Source organism: Chlorocebus sabaeus, chromosome 17, assembly GCF_047675955.1.
Source record: "Chlorocebus sabaeus isolate Y175 chromosome 17, mChlSab1.0.hap1, whole genome shotgun sequence".
NCBI classification, from domain to species: Eukaryota; Metazoa; Chordata; class Mammalia; order Primates; family Cercopithecidae; genus Chlorocebus; species Chlorocebus sabaeus.
This window is the reverse complement of record NC_132920.1, coordinates 28,038,442-28,055,941: the sequence shown is the minus strand read 5'-3', so window position 1 is coordinate 28,055,941 and position 17,500 is coordinate 28,038,442. Positions and strand designations below refer to the sequence as shown.

At 40.2% G+C, this 17,500-nt stretch overlaps 1 protein-coding gene across 11 annotated transcripts in view; it reads left to right on the top strand.

Moving 5' to 3' along the window:
- The window catches only part of ZSCAN31 (zinc finger and SCAN domain containing 31), a 28,339-nt gene that overhangs the window by 5,443 nt on the left and 5,396 nt on the right, over nucleotides 1-17,500 (top strand). For 2 of the 11 annotated variants that reach the window (XM_073005765.1, XM_073005766.1), the window contains 3 exons: nucleotides 3,712-3,813; nucleotides 6,627-6,676; nucleotides 11,397-11,550. The gene's annotated coding sequence lies outside the window, so the exon portion shown is untranslated. Of the gene's footprint in view, nucleotides 1-3,711; nucleotides 3,814-6,626; nucleotides 6,677-7,127; nucleotides 7,639-11,396; nucleotides 11,551-12,183; nucleotides 12,260-12,340; nucleotides 12,513-17,500 lie in introns of those variants that run through there. The other 9 variants (XM_038005811.2, XM_073005767.1, XM_073005769.1 and 6 more) reach the window with 8 other exon arrangements.

Sequence of the window (17,500 nt, the reverse complement as noted above, 5' to 3'; positions counted from 1 at the left end):
ATAAATTTATAGCAGCTAAGACAATATAGTATTTGCACAACTACAGACAAATAGACCAGTGAAACAGAACTGAGGACTGAGCAACAAACATGTATGTGTGGCTGCTTGCTATATGACGGAAATTGCATTACAAATCGGTGAGGAAGAAAGGAGCTACTTGACAAATAGTACTGTAATACTTGGATATCTAAATGGAAAAAAAAATAAAATTGGGTTTGTACTTTATATGTTGCACAAAAAATCAATTCCAGTAAGCAAACTTTCAGACTTTTAAAAGAAAATTTAGAATCATTGCTCTTTTTTCTATTCACAAGTTTGCTTCTATAGAATCATTTTTTATGAGCTCAAGTAAAGCAAGATTTCTTTTAAACTACACAAACATAAAAACTATAAGGAAAACAATAAATAAATTTGACCTCATTAAAAATTAAAACTATATCAAAAGATACTGGAAACTAATGGAAAAGACAGTTAAATTAAAAGGTTGGGAGAAGATATTTGCAACACATACAGTCAACAAAGGATCAGTCCACTGAATATATAATGAACATCTCCAAATAAGTAAGAGAGAAAAAGTCAACAATCATGCAGAAAAAAAAAAAAAAAAAGGCAAAAAATATGCACAGGCAATTCCCAGAGAGGAATCTTGAATGACCAATAAACATAAGCATATATAGTTAATCATTAGCAATTAAATAAAGGCAAATTGTAAATCATTTTATACCAACACTGATAAGAATGTGAAAATTTTGAGACTGTCATACATAGTTGCTGGGACTATAAATTGGTACACTCATCTGAAAAAGCAATTTTGAATTATATAGTAAAGTTGAAATATATGGTAAACCTGAAAATGATACACACATTGGCCCAGTAGCTTCAAAGGACTTACCCTGTAGGAGCTCTTGTACATAAACAAAAATGTTAATTGACTAGTCTAGGCCAGACATAGTTTCACATGCTCAGGATATAACAAGGGCAATAAAAGGTAAAGACCCCTGTTCTCATACAGCTAATGTTCCAAGGGAGACTGAATCAAAAATAAATAAATAAATAAATAAATAAATAAATAAATAAATAAATAAAATAAACAAAAACAAAGAAAAGAATTAAGCAGAATAAATAAATACATAAACTGGAATGGAAGTTGATAAGCACTGTGATTTTAAAAAGGGGAAGGAGAGGAAGAAAAAGAAGAAAATCAGGGTAGAGAGATGAGAAGTCCTGGCATGAGAGGGGGCCAACTTCAATATAAATAAGATGGTGTAAGTCTGGTGACATTTTGGCCAAGATCTGAAGGAGATGAAGGAGTTAGCCCTCTGCATATCTAAGGAAGAGTGTTCCTGGTAGAGGAAACAGCAAGAGAGCCAGATTGGCTAAGGTGGAGTGAACAATAGAGGGTATCAGAGATAAGGTTACTCTGAGATTTTTAAGCAAGAATTTTAGTGAGTTGTGCTTTCAGGAATAACACTCAAGAGAAGTTAAAGAAATAGGGCTAGGCAGAGTAGTTGAACTGTGGTGCAGTTACAAGAGAGGCTCCAGCTGATCCTCTCAGGAACTCAAGGGATGGGACAGTCCTTAAGAATTGCTTTGCCTTGATGTAAGGGGCATGAGGTGGAAGGAATGTAACCTTCTGTGAGGCAACTTTTTGACCAAGGAAAATTCCCAGAGACAGACTCAATTAAGAGACATCAGCTACCTACTCTCCTGTTTGTTTGGTATAGTAAGAAACGGAAATAACTATTCCAGAGGAATATTTATAATTTCCTTTCTTCCTGAGGAAATGTATAAGAATAGATTAGTAAAAAGATTTGCAGTTCCTAGTGTTGTGGCGTATCTTAAAGTCATAAAGGATATTTACTGTCTCTCTCCTCTACTATCCATTCTAGATTCCCCTCATCCTTTACTATCATCTGTGATCATTTAGGTAGTTTACCTGGTAGGTGACCAAAACACTCTGGTAACTATGTTCCTCTCAGATTGTGGCTGCTGCACTTGTCCATTTAATAATAAAGATTGTACCGAGGAGGCTGAGTGCCATGGCTCACACCTATAATCCCAGCACTTTGGGAGACTGAGGCAGGTGAATCATTTGAGGTCAGGAGTTCAAGACTAGCCTGGACAACACAGTGAAACCCCGTCTCTACTAAAACCACAAAAATTAGCCAGGCGTGGTGGCAGGTGCCTGTAATCCCAGCTACTCAGGAGGCTGAGGCATGAGAATTGCTTGAACCTGGGAGACAGAGGTTGTAGTGAGCCGAGATCATGCCACTGCATACTGCATTCCAGCCTGGGAGACACAGAGTGAGACTCAGTCTTAAAAAAAAAAAAAAAAAAAGATTGTACTGAGGAGAAGCAAGAAGCAAGAGACAACCTAATGGATAACATGAGTGACAAACTTCACTTTCCCTGTCCCCACTGTGTAACAGCAGCCTTACCTTCTCTTGATATTGGAACTATCAACTTCTGCCAGGGTGGTGACTCCTCTTCTTGTCTGCTGATGTCAGAAAAGGAGGCGAAAAAATCTGTGTGGCAGCCCTACCTTTCCGTTTACAGGGACTCCGTATTTGTCATGGTGAAAATGTTCTCCTAGGAACAAAGACTTTTGGATTCACAGAGCCTAGAATCAAGAGGGTACATAGAAAGCACATCTTTCCCTATGTGGATCACTAGGAGTGAGGGAATTCAGAGCTACTTATACTTTGTTCCCAGGCATGTATACTTGCATACTAGGAAACAAACACTACATAATAATTATTGTCTTAGGGTGTTTATACTTTGCTCTGGAGGATGACACCCCATTGTTTCAGGGTTTCATATGTAAGTTGGCGCTTTAGCTATGCTTTCAAAGCTATGCTCTATCTGGCCAGCATGTTCCTGGTGGCTAAGCGTGTGATAGAACCAGTGGATCCCATGGTCATGTGCTCACTGCTACACCTTCTTTGAACCTATGTGAAGTTATGCCAGATCCTATGTCAGTGGATCAGTGATTCTGTATGTTCTTGGATAATAGTACTAGCTGAGTCCTGTGAGCAGAAGAGGCAAACCCACACCAGAATATTTGTTAATTTTAGTCAAGATGAATCACTTGCCACTGATGGGATTGGTCCGTTCATGATGTGTTACCGTATCAATACTCAATATTAACTTTTGTTGCAAGTAAGATGGACATGCAGTTGTAGCCAGGTGCCACTGAGCGGGGAGAGACCATGCTGTTAGGCATAGATAGCCTCCATCTCTGCTGCTATGTTCACCTTGTTCATGAGTCCATCCTGCCAGCACTGGGGTAGCTAATGATGGAGGCTGGTTAATATAAACCAGCAAGGTCATTCTGTCTGCTTATTTGTTCATTGCCTTTTCCATGGTGAATGTTCTATAATGGATTTTAATGTGTACAACAGAGATCTTTGGACTTTCTTCTCACTCTTATAGGTCCATCCACACGACTCTTTCCCAGACCTCTTTGTTTTCAATCTTCCAATCATTTTTCTTTTCTTTCTTTTCTTTTCCTTTTTTTTTTTTTTTTTTTTTTTGAGACACAGTTTCACTGTGTTGCCCGGGTTGGAGTACAGTGGTGCAATCTCAGCTCACCGCAACCTCCGCCTCCTATGTTCAAGCAGTTCTTTTGCCTCAGCCCCCTGTGTATCTGGGACTACAGGCACATGCCACCATGCCTGGCTAATTTTTTCTTTTTTTTTTTTTTTTTTGTAGTTTTAGTAGAGAACTGGTTTCACCATGTTGACCAGGCTGATCTGGAGTTCCTGACCTCAAATGATCCACCTGTCTTGGCCTTCCAAAGTCCTGGGATTACAGGTATTAGCCACCATGTCTGGCCCAATCTTTTTTCTTCTAGTTCCCTAAAAACCAGACATGACATTCATCATACCCTAAATGTACTATATATATTTTTACCTGTAGCCATATAGATAACTAACTGCACCTAACTAGGTGTACCATTCAAAACTCTGCCCATTGGATGGAATTCCCTTGACTAGTAATGCCAGGATCACATCAGAGAGGAGTTCTAAGATAGCCACCATCCATTTTCAGCCTTTACTAACATACCATGATACTTAACCCAAATAATCCAAACTCAGTATTTTTCCTCCTCTGTCAATTAGTCATAAGGAAACTCCACCAAACACAATTATCACACACTCCTATAGTCACAGGGATGAGCTCAAAGATAGGTGCTAGTGCAGTTGAGATGGATGACAGGAACATGTGGGCCACCTACTCAGAAAGCTTATTTGCCCTCTAGTCCTGCACATGTCCAATGCTGAACATACCACACACATCTTATGAGGCACTGTTGCTGGACCCATCCAATCTGGTATCTTGGTGGATCTGATAGAATTATAATAATTCTTCATTGAAGAATATTATTGAAGAATAATTCTTCATTGAAGAATATATCATTGAAGATATATTGGAACCATTAACTTCTGCCAGGGTAGTGACTCCTTTTGTCTGCTGATGTCTTAGAAAAAAGAGGCCAAAAAACCTTTGTGGCAGCCCTACCTTTCCATTTACATCTTCATTGAATATATTTCCCTGCTTCTGTAGAAAATGTATGCTAACAAGGCCTCCAACATATCACATTTTGCTCATGTGGTCTGAATAATACATTATCAGTAGAGTGAACCAATATAACACCCTTAGAATTGTACCTTTAGTCCACATCCCTTCTGACTATAATATGATAGGGGGCAGGAGAGATAACATAGCCCCTGGGAAACAACCAGAAATAGAAACCTTTGTCTATCTTTTCATGCTTTTGTTCCTCCTTTCTAAGAGGGACGGAAAAGAATGCATTTACCAAATCAATGACTACACATTATGTACCTGAAGTCATATTAATCTGTTACAGAAAATATACTGCATATAGCATTGTAGCTGCAACTCAGGCTACTACTTGGTTGAGTCTGCAGTAGTTAACTGTCATTCTTCAGAGTCTGCCTGGCTTTGTAGAGAACTGGTGAGATAAAGGTGGGGGATGATCATGTCCACCACCTTTCATTCTTTTCATCTTTAAGATTGATATTAACCTTTCCACTCCCACTGAGATGCAAAAATTTTTTTCTGAATACTCTTGGTTGGGGAATGGGTAGCAGTTTCAGAAACAACCACTTGGCTTTTTCCAGTACAATAATTCTATAATAAACCCTAGACCAAATGATCAACGTGGGGTTATTCCAACTCTAAAGTATGTTCATATTTTTACATTTAGAAATGAGAGTAATATATATTGTTTTATATTTAGAAATGAGAGAAATGACCAATGCAGGCAGAGAGTGTCTGTTGACCCAATATGAGCCTTATCTGGGCCAGAACTTCATTTCTTATCTGGCCCCTATATGCCCACATCCTAACAGGGGGCCACAATGACACTTTGGGTACCTACGTATCAATGTCAACTCACACTTTGTGTAAAAGGTTCATCCTAAAAAGCCTTGGATATTCCTCTTTTCTCCAATATATATCTAACTAAATAAATGTCCTGGACTGCAGTCTTTCTGTAGAAGACTTGGGGAAATGTTCCATATGCTATTTGGTTTAGTGCTACATGGTCTGTCCTCTTGCGGACACAGCCAGTTCTGAGAATTAGCTCTAGTCCAAAAACTGCCGAAGGACTTGAGACTTTTTATTATGATAGTTTCCCTCAGCCTTATCACTTACCCTTGATTTTTAAAAAAAGTGCTATGGATCAAATAATATTCATCTGTATATAAGCAACATCTCCCAGGGCCCTTGCCAGAATATTAAATCATAGTAGAGTGTCTCTATCTTGATACACTCTTTCTTATCCAAGTTTATATATCAGATTCCTGTTGACCCAGCTCTCTTTGGATCCAATTCTATATGTATGATCCTAGGTTCTGACACTACATGTTGGCTAGGTCCTACAGCAACTTTGGTAGATAGTGTTTTTACTCCCTTTGCAGACCCAGTACTTATCTAGCCAGATTTTGCTGTGATGTAACCCTAGGAACTAACGTAGTGTCCAGTTGTGGTGGTGAGGTGTGTCCTGAGCGGGCACACATCTTCAAGCAAGTAGAGAACACTAGGGAGGAATGGGATACTTTTGAAGGTCCATAGGGTTCAGGAGAATCTGAGGAGTCAAGACTTTTTAGTGCTTTGGCCTAGATACCCGTATCCTCAGTTGTAGAGTTCCATTTCTTTCCAATTAGCTCTCTGGCATTAGCGTAGCAAGCCTGCTGGATGTGACATCTTTTCTCAAGCTCTGCTACACATTCAGCTGAGCCCCAGGCCTGATCCTCAGCCTTTGCTGCCCTGTGGCTGAAGGAGACTCTTTATATGGTACCAGGAATGTCTCTGAATTTTTCACTTCGCCTTACATTCATAATCACCCAATTCCATTGCTTTCTTCCAACGCATCTGTGGTCCTCAAAAACAGCTCTACCATTTCAAAGTCATTATAAATACGTTTTCTACCTAAATTCTAAAAAAAAATTAGTAGAACATTCCTTCTAGGGCCTTTTGTGTTCCAACACATCTTACAATATATGCCAACAATGCAAGGCCCTGATCATTCTTTTGCCCATGCTATTTCTCAGGGTTATTTATGCAGCTCATAAGCTACCCTAACTCTTCTTTGTTTTTAGTGGCTCCCAGGCATCCAAACTATGACAGTTCCCTCAGCACTCCGAATGAGGTAAGATAGAAACCAGTCCCTTGGGCCACCCTCCAAAGAGCCAGAACAGAGGATGCATGCTCCAATTTTTTCTTTCTCCCAAGAAAGAATTCATAAGCCAGGACATTCTCACCTAGCTCTGAGCTGTGCCCACTTGGGGGAAGGGCTGACATGACCCCTATGGTCTGAAGTTTGTGTTCCCCCAAAATTCTTACATTTAAACCTAGCCCCCAAGGTGATGGCATTAAAAGGTGAGGACTTGGGAGTGATTAGGTAATGAGAGTTCTGCCCTCATGAATGGGGTTAGTGCCCTTATAAGAAAAGGCTAGAGGGAGCCTGCTTGCCCCATCTACCAAAAGAGGACACATAGAAGGCACCATATCTATAAAGTAGAGAAAAGCTTTCACTCTATGCCAAATCTGCTATTGCCTTGACCTTGGACTTCTCAGTCTTCGGAACTGTGAGCAATGAATTTCTATTGTTTATAAATTACTCAGTTTAAGGTATTTTGTTATAGCAGCCTGACTGGACTAAGACATTGTGTAAAGTGAAATTGTACTTCTTACCCATTTCAATGTAGCAGTTTTGGCTTTTAGCTCACCTGGGGTACTGCAACTTTTTAACTTGATTCTAGAATTCTCATAAGGATATGTTGATCCATATATAATTGTTAATCAGCATTTCTGTAGGGGAACAGGACTAGTACTTCCAATTCTGCCATCTTTCTGATGTCACTCCTAACCCAGAATTTTAAATCCAGTGGAAATGTCCTTCAAAAATAAGAGTGAAATAAAGACATTTTCTATTAAATGAAAACTGCAAAATACTTCTCCAGCAGACTTGCACCTGCATGGAAAACCAACCAACCAAACCAAACCAAAACCAAACCCTAAAGAAAAACAAAAAATCTTCAGACCGAAGGGAGGTGAGGCTGGAAACTCAGATCTACAAGAAGGAATGAAGAGCATCAGAATGGTGAATATGTATGTGAATATAAAAGCCCTGCTTTTTAGTTAATTTCTTTAAAAAACAAGGGATCATTTAAAGCAAAAATAGTATCATTTTAAGCTGGCAGTTACAACGTATAGAGAAGTAAAATATATAAGAATAGTACTACAAAAGATGGGTGTATTAGTCTGTTATCATGCTGCTATGAAGAAATACCCAAGACCAGGTAATTTATAAAGAAAGGAGGTTTAATTGACTCACAGTTCGGCATGGCTAGGGAGACCTCAGGAAACTTACAATCATGGCAGAAGGAGAAGCAACATCTTCTTCACATGGTGGCAGGAGAGAGAAGAGAACAGAGTGAAGGGGAAAACCCCTTATAAAACCTCAGATCTCATGAGACCTTAGTATCATGAGAACAGCACGGAGAAAACCACCCCATGATTCAATTACCTCCCACTAGGCCCCTCCCACCACATGCAGGGATTATGGGAACTAGAATTCAAGATGACATTTGGGTAGGGACACAGCGAAACCATATCAATGGGCAAGAGCAAAGGAATAATAGTGTTGTAAGTTTCTGTCTATATGTGAAATGGAAAGTGTTAAATATGCAACTAAGACTAAAATGTGAAGTGATACAATATTATTTCCAATTAGGCTGTGATAAATTAAAGATGGGTATTGTAATTACTGTAACAGTCATCAGATTCCTGTCTATTTCCACTGCAGCACTTACTTATTCAGAAATGGGTTTATTTTTAAGTCTATAAAGCATAAGTGACTCTACATTTGCATGTTTCTTCAAATGCCCTGGCCTGGAATGATACCTAGCAATGTGTTTACATGGTTCATAAACTTGCAAAATTTGAGGGGAAAAAAACGGATATTTTAGCAACAGGTGTTTAAACCACTGTTTGTTTGTTTCCATTTCTGACTCCCCATCTCTTATTTTTCTCTTGTTGAGTGGCACTGAAATAACAACAGAGAATTTTAGCATCTGGTAAGGGGACACTATCTTAGAAATAAATCATTTTAACTACAATTTGAAAAGATATTTTGGCATGATTTAAGCAATAAATGCTAAATTACAAAATGAAATAATTTATTAAAGAACTGAGAGCAAATTTAAATTTAAAAATTAATGGAGGCTGGGCATGGTGGCTCATGCCTGTAATCCCAGCACATTGGAAGGCCAAGGTGGGCAGATCACCTGAGGTCAGGAGTTTGAGACCAGCCTGGCCAACATGGCGAAACCCTGTCTCTACTAAAAATACAAAATTAACTGGGCATGGTGGCACATGCCTGTAATCCCAGATACTCAAGGTATGAGAATTGCTTGAACCCGGGAGGCAGAGGTTGCAATGAGCTGAGATCGAGACACTGCACTCCATCCTGGGAAATAGAGCAAGACTCCTTCCCCACCCCCTGCCAAAAAAGTTAATGGAATGAGAAAAAAAAGAAAGATAATAAAATCAATGGAAATTATTCTGACATCAGGAAGCAAATTATAACAAAAGAAACAATGTCAAATTATATGAAATCAGCAACTCATTAAGAAAAAAAGCTAAACTTTGAATATGGTAAAAAATAGGCTCTTGAATTAATTCTCTAGTGAAGAAAAGTGAATCACTGAACACATTGAAAAGAGATTTAAATTTCTTGCACATTTGACACAAAATACTGATATTGACAAAAACAACATAATATGCCATTGGCAATGAGGACATCTAAGACCAACTAGTTAATGTGTCATCAACACAGAGATTCTCAGATTAGTCCCCACATAAAAAAATTTTAACGTCCTGAAATCTTGTAGGTCATAATTGAAAGAAACTTGATAGAAGTTTACTCAAATGTCAACAATTTTAAAAAGCTTTTGATCAACTATGCTAGAGGAAAGGCTACATTAACTTTTTATTCTTTCTAGAAAAATTTAAATTATGAAATTAACATATGAAGAAGCAGTCCAAAAACATAAAGCCAACAAATTAGGGGAGAGTTACTATAGGTGTCAAGCAGTTAAATAATAAAAATATTTTGTTATTTTTCTGATTTTTGTTTGTGATATTTGGGAGACTTTAAAATCTGTAGTATGGCTGAGTGTGGTGGCAGCAGCTCACACCTTTAATCCCAGCACTTTAGGAGGCAGAAGCAAGAGGGTTGCTTGAGCCCAGGAGTTTGAGGCTGCAGTGAGCTATGATCACACCACTGCACCCCAGCTTGGTTGACAGAATGAGACCCCATCTCAAAAAAAAATTGTAATGTGATATAAAGAATGTATTTTCCATTCTATTTTTATTATTTATTATTATTATTTTTTGAGATGGGGTGTCACTCTGTCACCCATGCTGGAGTGCAGTGGCACAATCTCAGCTCACTGCAACCTCCGGCTCCCAGGCTCAAACAATCCTCCCACCTCAGACCCACAGGCATGTGCCACCATGCCTGGCTAATTTTTGTATTTTTGGTAGAGATGGGGTTTCACCATGTTGCCCAGGCTGGTCTTGAACTCCTGAGCTAATGCAATCTGCCTGCCTCAGTCTCCCAATGTGCTAGGATTACAGGCGTGAACCACCATGCCTGGCCCATTTTCCATGCTAAATCTCCATTTTTTTTCTTTTTCCTTCTTTCTTTTCTTTTTTTAAAATTTATATATATATTTTTAATTTTGGAGACTGTGTCTCAGTCTGTCACTCAAGCTAGAGTGGAGTGGCATGATCATGGCTACTACAACTGCTGATTCTCCCTGCCCAGCCTCCCCAGTAGCCGAGACTAATAGCATGAGTCACTGTGCCTGGCTAATATTTTTTATTTTTTGTAGAGACAGAGTCTTACTATGTCACCCAGGCTTGTCTTGAACTCCTGGACTCAAGAGATCCTCCTATCCTGGCCTCCCAAAGTGTTGGGATTACAGGTGTGAGCTATTACGCCTGACCTAAATCTCCATTTTCATACCTATGTTTGTCCTTGTAATTTTGAATTCTTTTTCTCAAGTAGGGTCTCTTGAATTGTATAAACTGGATCTCCCTCTGTCTGTATTCCTCATTACATTATAAACCCCATGAGGATGAGGACCTTGTGTCCTTCATTATTATTATATCCAGCAAGCCCTTGGCACAAAGATAGCATTCAATGGAAATCTATATATGGATTTCCTATATATGGAATGAATGAATTGTAAAAAATCAATTCAACCTCTTAACATGTATTATCTGTCTTCTCGATTTCTATTGCTACTGCCTTGATTCAGGCCCTCAGTCTCTCTACCCTGGATTCTTATAGTAGTCTCCTAGCTGGTCTCCCTGCTTGTAGACTCATTTCCTTACAGTCCATCCCCACATGGCTGCCAATATAACATTTCTAGATGTAAATTTCATCAGATTGCTCAAATTCCTTGGTTAGGGATCCAAAAAAAGTAAGAGCTGGTGCCCCTGCCACATATTCCACTCTCCAGTCATGCTGATCAGCCCAGTTCTGTGGATGTACCAAAGGATCTCACCCCAGTTCTGCTTTTGTACATTTGATTCCCTCTCCCAGAAATTTATTTCCTTTGCTCCTTTTCCAGTGCACACTGGCAGATTCCTGCTGCTTCTTGTTTTGCCCCATTAGTTTTCCTTTCTCTTCCAGCCACGAATTCAAACTAATACATACATTTATTTCCTACATACGTACTTAGCATTTTATATGTTCCAGAGACTATCCTCATCGATTTACAAGCACTGATTTTATTTTACTTCATTTCACATGCATCAGTTTTACGTAGTTACTTGTTTACACGCTCTTCTTCTAGACTTTGGGATTCCAGAAGACAGAGGTTTGAGAGTAAAAAACGAAATAACAAGACCACAACAGAAACAACTCTGTATTCTCGTCCCCACTATTACCATCTCCCCTTTGTGATGTCAAAGAGACCAGAGGAAGTGGACAGACTAGGAGAAGCATAGGTAAGTATTAGAGACAGAAAAAGTATGAAATCTCTTCTGTATGGACTAACAATAGTGATGCCATTTTACAACCTTGATGACTGTGTTCTCAAGAAACAAAGCAAATGTTAACCCTGCTCTCAGCTTCAACAGAGCATAACAGCCCTAACCGCAACAGAGCCGAATGACCCTAACCACATCTGTCCCCAGTTGGAAAGTCTGCAAACAGTTCCAACTGGCCAGCACTTCCCCAACCCCTCCCCAATAGGAAATTTATTATAAAAGCCTCAGCTTGTAAGCGATCAGAGTATCAGCCAGATTCCTGACTGGAACTCTTCGCAGGCTTATTCCTGTGAATAAACCTGTTTGGCCGTGGAATTGCCTCCTGTTACTCGCTCTCTTCCTTTATATCTTCCTAACACCTTCCAGCTCTAATGTTTTGCGTCTCGATGACCATCTAGCTCCCAAATGCTGGGGGCCGCTCCCCATAGAAATCCCTCGCCGCATTTCTCCGCCTCGTAACCAGTGAGGCTGGGATTTTTGGCCCCGGGTTTTGCAATAAGGGAGTCACCAAGATGCAGCCACCTCTGGAATTCCTAGAAAGGAAAGAGTTGCCTGGCTTCAGCCAGTGGGCTCAGAACGGCTGACGCATTTCCGGCCTTTGCGGTTGATCGGTCATTGAGGTGCTGCAGCCCTGCCACCTGTTCCGTAGCTTTCCGGTGCCCCGAAGGTGAGTCTTGGTCCCTGGTCGCGACCCGCCAGGCTCCCGGAACATTTCATGTCTGTGCCTCGAAGTAGGCGGGGAGGGAACGTCTGCTCAGGCGTGACCCACGCCCCTACACATTCACTGGCCTGAAGTCCCGGTGGAGTAGGTGGAGGTCCCGCCCCTGATCCTGAAGGTTAAACAGCCTTTCCTTGTCTGAGATAACGCCCGGAGCTCTTTGTCCTGCCTCCAAGACGATTAAGGAGCGCAGACACAAAAGGTGAGGTTAGAGCGAAAGTTTAATAAGCGAAAGGAAAAAGCTCTCTGCCAGCAGAGATAGGCTCCCGACCGGGAGTACCCACTATGGGGCCCGTTCTGAAGTTTTTGTGAACTGGAAAGGAGAATGCGCTTAGTCTGCGGGGTGTCTTGGCGAACGCTTGACTGAGCTTGTCCCAGGACCAATCAGGAGCTGAAATGATGATTCATAGATGCGGCTTAGCTTGGCCCAGGACCTATCAGAATCTGAAATGAAAGCTTGGCCCAGACCAATCAGGGGCTGAGGCAATGATTCATAGTAGTTGGGCTTATCGTGCTAATGAAGGAAAGTAGAGCGCCCGCCGGAACCTACCAGAGCCCACCGTGCCCATACCCACAAAAGGAGAAGAAACTTTTCCTGGGAACCTGCTGACTATACAAAGGACAAAGGCATTATGTGCCAGGCCTTGTTCCCTTATCTGAGTGAGCTGGACGTTCTGTGCAAGTTTTTATCCAAACGGCCCGAGGTTTTTCTATCTGTGCAACCGTGGGCATATCTATAGGCACAACACCCTGTGCTAGTTCCCTTATCGGTGTCTGCAACATGAATTTTTTCCCAGGCTGCGTTTTATGCTATGTGGAGATGAGACACTGACCCATGGACGGGGGCGGGCTCTCCAGGGGCCCTTCCCTTGCTATCTACCTAAGGCAAGCTAGGTAGCTCCTTTCACAGGGTGGTGGGAAAGACCCCTAGAGAGGGCGGAGCTTTAGCAACGAAACCGAGGTCGAGAGGTAGAGAAGGGGTGGACGTCGCTCCCTGTCAAAAGCCTTATTCAAAAGCCTTATTTCCTATATACACGTAACTTTTATTTAATAAGTCAACATTATGCAATGTTTGTCGCATATAATGTTTTCTTTAAATATTGTAAAACCACAAACCTCATAACTTGTCACCTCTAGTTTCTAATGCATCTCTAAAAATTAGGGACATTTCCCTACATAACCATAATATTATTAGCACACCCAACTAAGTGTAGGCGCTTCACCTAACACCTAGTTCATGTTTAAATCCCTCCACCCCCTGTTGTTCCACAGATGCCTTTTACACCTGTTTGTACCAACTAGCATCCAATCATAGACCACTCACTGCATGTAGTTAAGTCTTAATCTAGGGCAATTTTACCCTTTGCCTCCCTTCCTCCCATCCCATTGCCTCCCTTCCTCCCATCCCATTGCCTTGTTGAAAAGGAGGCTCTTCCAGTCTTCCTGTAGTGCATCCCCAATTTTTGATTTGACAGTTTCCTCATGGTATTTAAGTTCTTCCTCTGTTTTCTTGTCATCGTACTTGGTTATCCTTTGGGATGTATTTTACAACACAGATGATTTGTGATTTACATGATCTCTTTGTTGCTGTTGCTAATTATGCTGAAGTGAGATAACGTTCTCACGAATGAAAACATTCTCTTCTATGCTCTTTCTGCCATGTTTTTATTTCAGTGAAGGACAATGGGGACACATCAAACTCTGCATTGTTTCACTCTTTGCTGTCTGACACCTCATAGACAGTAAATATCTGTGAAATGAATTCCTTTGTGGATTACAGGCAATGCATAGAAACTTAATCTTGTATTTAGGATGAGCTCTCCCACTTCCTCCAGGAGTATAACTTGTATACATTTTTCAAATTATGGCTTTTATTTTATTGTATTGTAATTATATCCTCATGAGCTATAAACACCTGTGTATTCCCAGCTCTTAGCACAGCTCCATACATTAATTGTCCAGTGACTGAACTGCTTTTACAAAGGTTAAGCTGTTTCTCCTTTCATGTGTACAGTAACATCTAAACTAAGTGGAAGTCTTTCCAGATTCAGTGCAATAGCCTTCACCCTCTCCACTTTACCCTTTTTTCAACTCTTGCCTCTTCTGCTTCTACTCTTGCTTTCTTCTTCCACTCTTGCCTCTACCCTTATTCCCTCAGCTCATTCTCCATCCAGTAGCAGAGCTTCTCAGTACATAATTCAGCCTTGTCACTTCCTTTCTTAAAGCCTTCAGTGGTTTCTCTATTGCATTTATAAAATCCTAACTCCTGTGCCCTACATGATCTGACACCTGCTTGTCTTGCCAGCCTAATATTTTGCCACTCTTCTCCCACATGACTGTAGACACTCCAGCCTCCTTTCCTGTCTTTGATGGCAGCATGCACTTCCTCAGGGCCTTTGTATAGTCCAGAGTGCTCTTCCCCTCCCTCATCCCTACTCTGTATGGCTCACTTCTTTTGCACTTAAGCCCTCAGCTTAAATGTTACCTCACCTCCCACTACCTCATCTAAACAGGCTACATGTATTTGGTAACTCAGTGCCTCGTTTATTTTCCTCAAAGTAATCATCACAACTCATAATTATTTTATTTGCCTCCTTACTTATTTTTGTTGTTGCTTTTATTTTCAGTTTGTCTTCCCTGTTAAAATATATACTCCAGCAAAACAGGGCCTGGTCCCATCTTTTTCACCATTGTAGCCCTAGTGCCCAGCCAAGTACCTAGTATGTTATGGGTGCTCAGTGAACACTTATTGACTAAATGAGCAAGTAAATGGATCAGTTACTAGTAATGAGTCTCTCCTTGTCCCTTGCCTCCTGAGCCTTAGTTGCTGATAAAGTCATAAGTTGAGTCAGCAGTCAACTGCCTTTTATTTTTTTATCCCCCTTTCATGCCCTGGCATGAAACAGTGAGCCTGGTTCCCTATAAGCTGAGACATACCACATTTAATCCTCCAGGAGTTGAATTCTAGGATGACTTTGACTGTTTCTGCAGTCAAGTCAGTTAGCCCACAGCATCAACTCCACTAGCTACTCAGTGTTTCTGTTTCTGGTCCACTGAGATTTTTGTCTTGTATTTGTAGCTGGCCATATCTTTCTCTTTATACCCTTTTATATATCATCTTCCAATGCCAAATGTTTGGAGTCAATTGGTAGTTAGTCATAAATTGGCCTGTTTCATATCACCCTGGAAAAATGAATCCGATTTTTAATGTTGCTTTTCAGCTGTTGTTGGGATGTTCAGGGGGATACCCCTGGTGGGATCTAGAGATGGGCTTCAGTACACAAATGGGAGGTCACCACTGGTCACTGTCTGTCCTGGATGTTCTTGAATATTTCTTCTAGTATTTTGAACTGTCCACTGAGTATTAACACATGACGTCAATATTTTATTTTGTTGGGTTTATTTCCTCTATGAAATGAAGATACTCAATTTACTAATACTACTTTACTAATAATACCTGCTCATTGATATCTATGTAATAATTGCTATGGGCCAGGTGCTGTGCTAAGCTTTTTATATGCATTACCTTGTATAATCACAACACAAGAGGAGTACTATGGTCATTACTGCTTAGAGAGGTCACAGGATATGAACATTATTCACTGTACTGCAGTGCTTCACTAAAGATGATTTTAAATAGCTTATTCCATTTAATTCGTCAGATGTCTATCAAGTATTTGTTCCCTGCTAGGATATCAGATGACACCAAATTTGCATTTAATCAAATAAATCAGGTAAACAAAACATTGAAGATGCATTCATAATTTTGTGGCAAGTCCAGACGTCTAAGTGCTCTAGGCATTTTAAAAATAAGAAGTGTCTGTAATCTGTAGCAGTTTGGGAGAGGAGATAGGAAGAGATGGGAGGACTGGGGAACATAGGGTAATGCATATACATCCTGGGAACAGGGGTGGTTTGGGGGACGAGAATAAAGAGTGTATTTTCCCTTCCATGTTCCCTTCCCTGTCCTTACCATGGCTTGATGAAGTGAAAGGGGATATAGGAGGGGAGAATATATTTATTTGCCTGGAAAACATTTATGGAGCACTGACAGTGGACCAGGCACTGTGCTATGCATTAAGGATAAAGACAGTTCATGGTGGCATAAGACCAGGAGGTAAATCCTAAGCACCAATTGTGGGGAGAAAAATACAACTGATGGAGGAATACTCCACCTGTGGCTTTGGGTATGTGAGAGATTGCCTGTAGTGATCCAGAAAACAAAAAAACAAAATAAAAAGAGCCAGCTGTATCTCCATGGTTTCTCAATAGCATTAAAGTGCAGAACCCATATTTGCAGAACAATTTTTGACTATAAACCTAAGGCCATGAGAAGCTACATGTTTAATAATAATGGAATCCAATGCAAATTCATAATTAGAAATTGTCAGACTTTCAGTCTTCCTGAACTGAAGACTCAATAAACCAAATTATCAGATAATACAGTAAGGAGTAAAAAGATATATATTTCGCCTTGGACATTGACAAAGAATAAATGCCATGGTCTTTGTAACTCTTCAAATTCTCAATTCTGTAAGATAATTTTATGTGAATATTTTATTAAAGTCTGTCTTTCCCACGGTAAATACCATAAAGGTAGGGACCTTTCCTTTCACCATTTTGAACTAAGCACCTCAACACTATTCCAGATACCTAACAGACACATGATATATGAATGAATGGAATAAATGCATTTTCACCCAATAAAGTGTAACTGAAAAACTTCCAAGTGCTCTCAGACCTTAATAATTCCATTAGCATTGGGCAAAAGTCAGATAAAACTTAAATTACACCACTAAAGTCAACATTGTATTAGTGTAACTACTATTAAACTTCCCAACTTAAAAGGCCACAACCCTGTAACATATTCTTACCATTTCCATCCTGAATCTTACTCAATATTTTTTTAAAATACAGATCTAACACCATGACAATGAAATAAAAGCCTTGCCTCTCAGTGTTCCATATAGTAAAGTCTAACGTCTCAGCCTAGAATTGAAGGCCATTTTCTGTCCCTGTAGCCATGTATTAATATTTTGCAGTGCCCTTCCATTGTGACACTGAATTCAACAATATGACTTGATTTTGCCAATGATATTAGCAAATGTGATGCATGCAGAGGTTTGAACAGTACTTGTGTAACCGTACTTGTGTAACTGGGTTTGCTTACTCTTGCCCTCTGAAATTGCC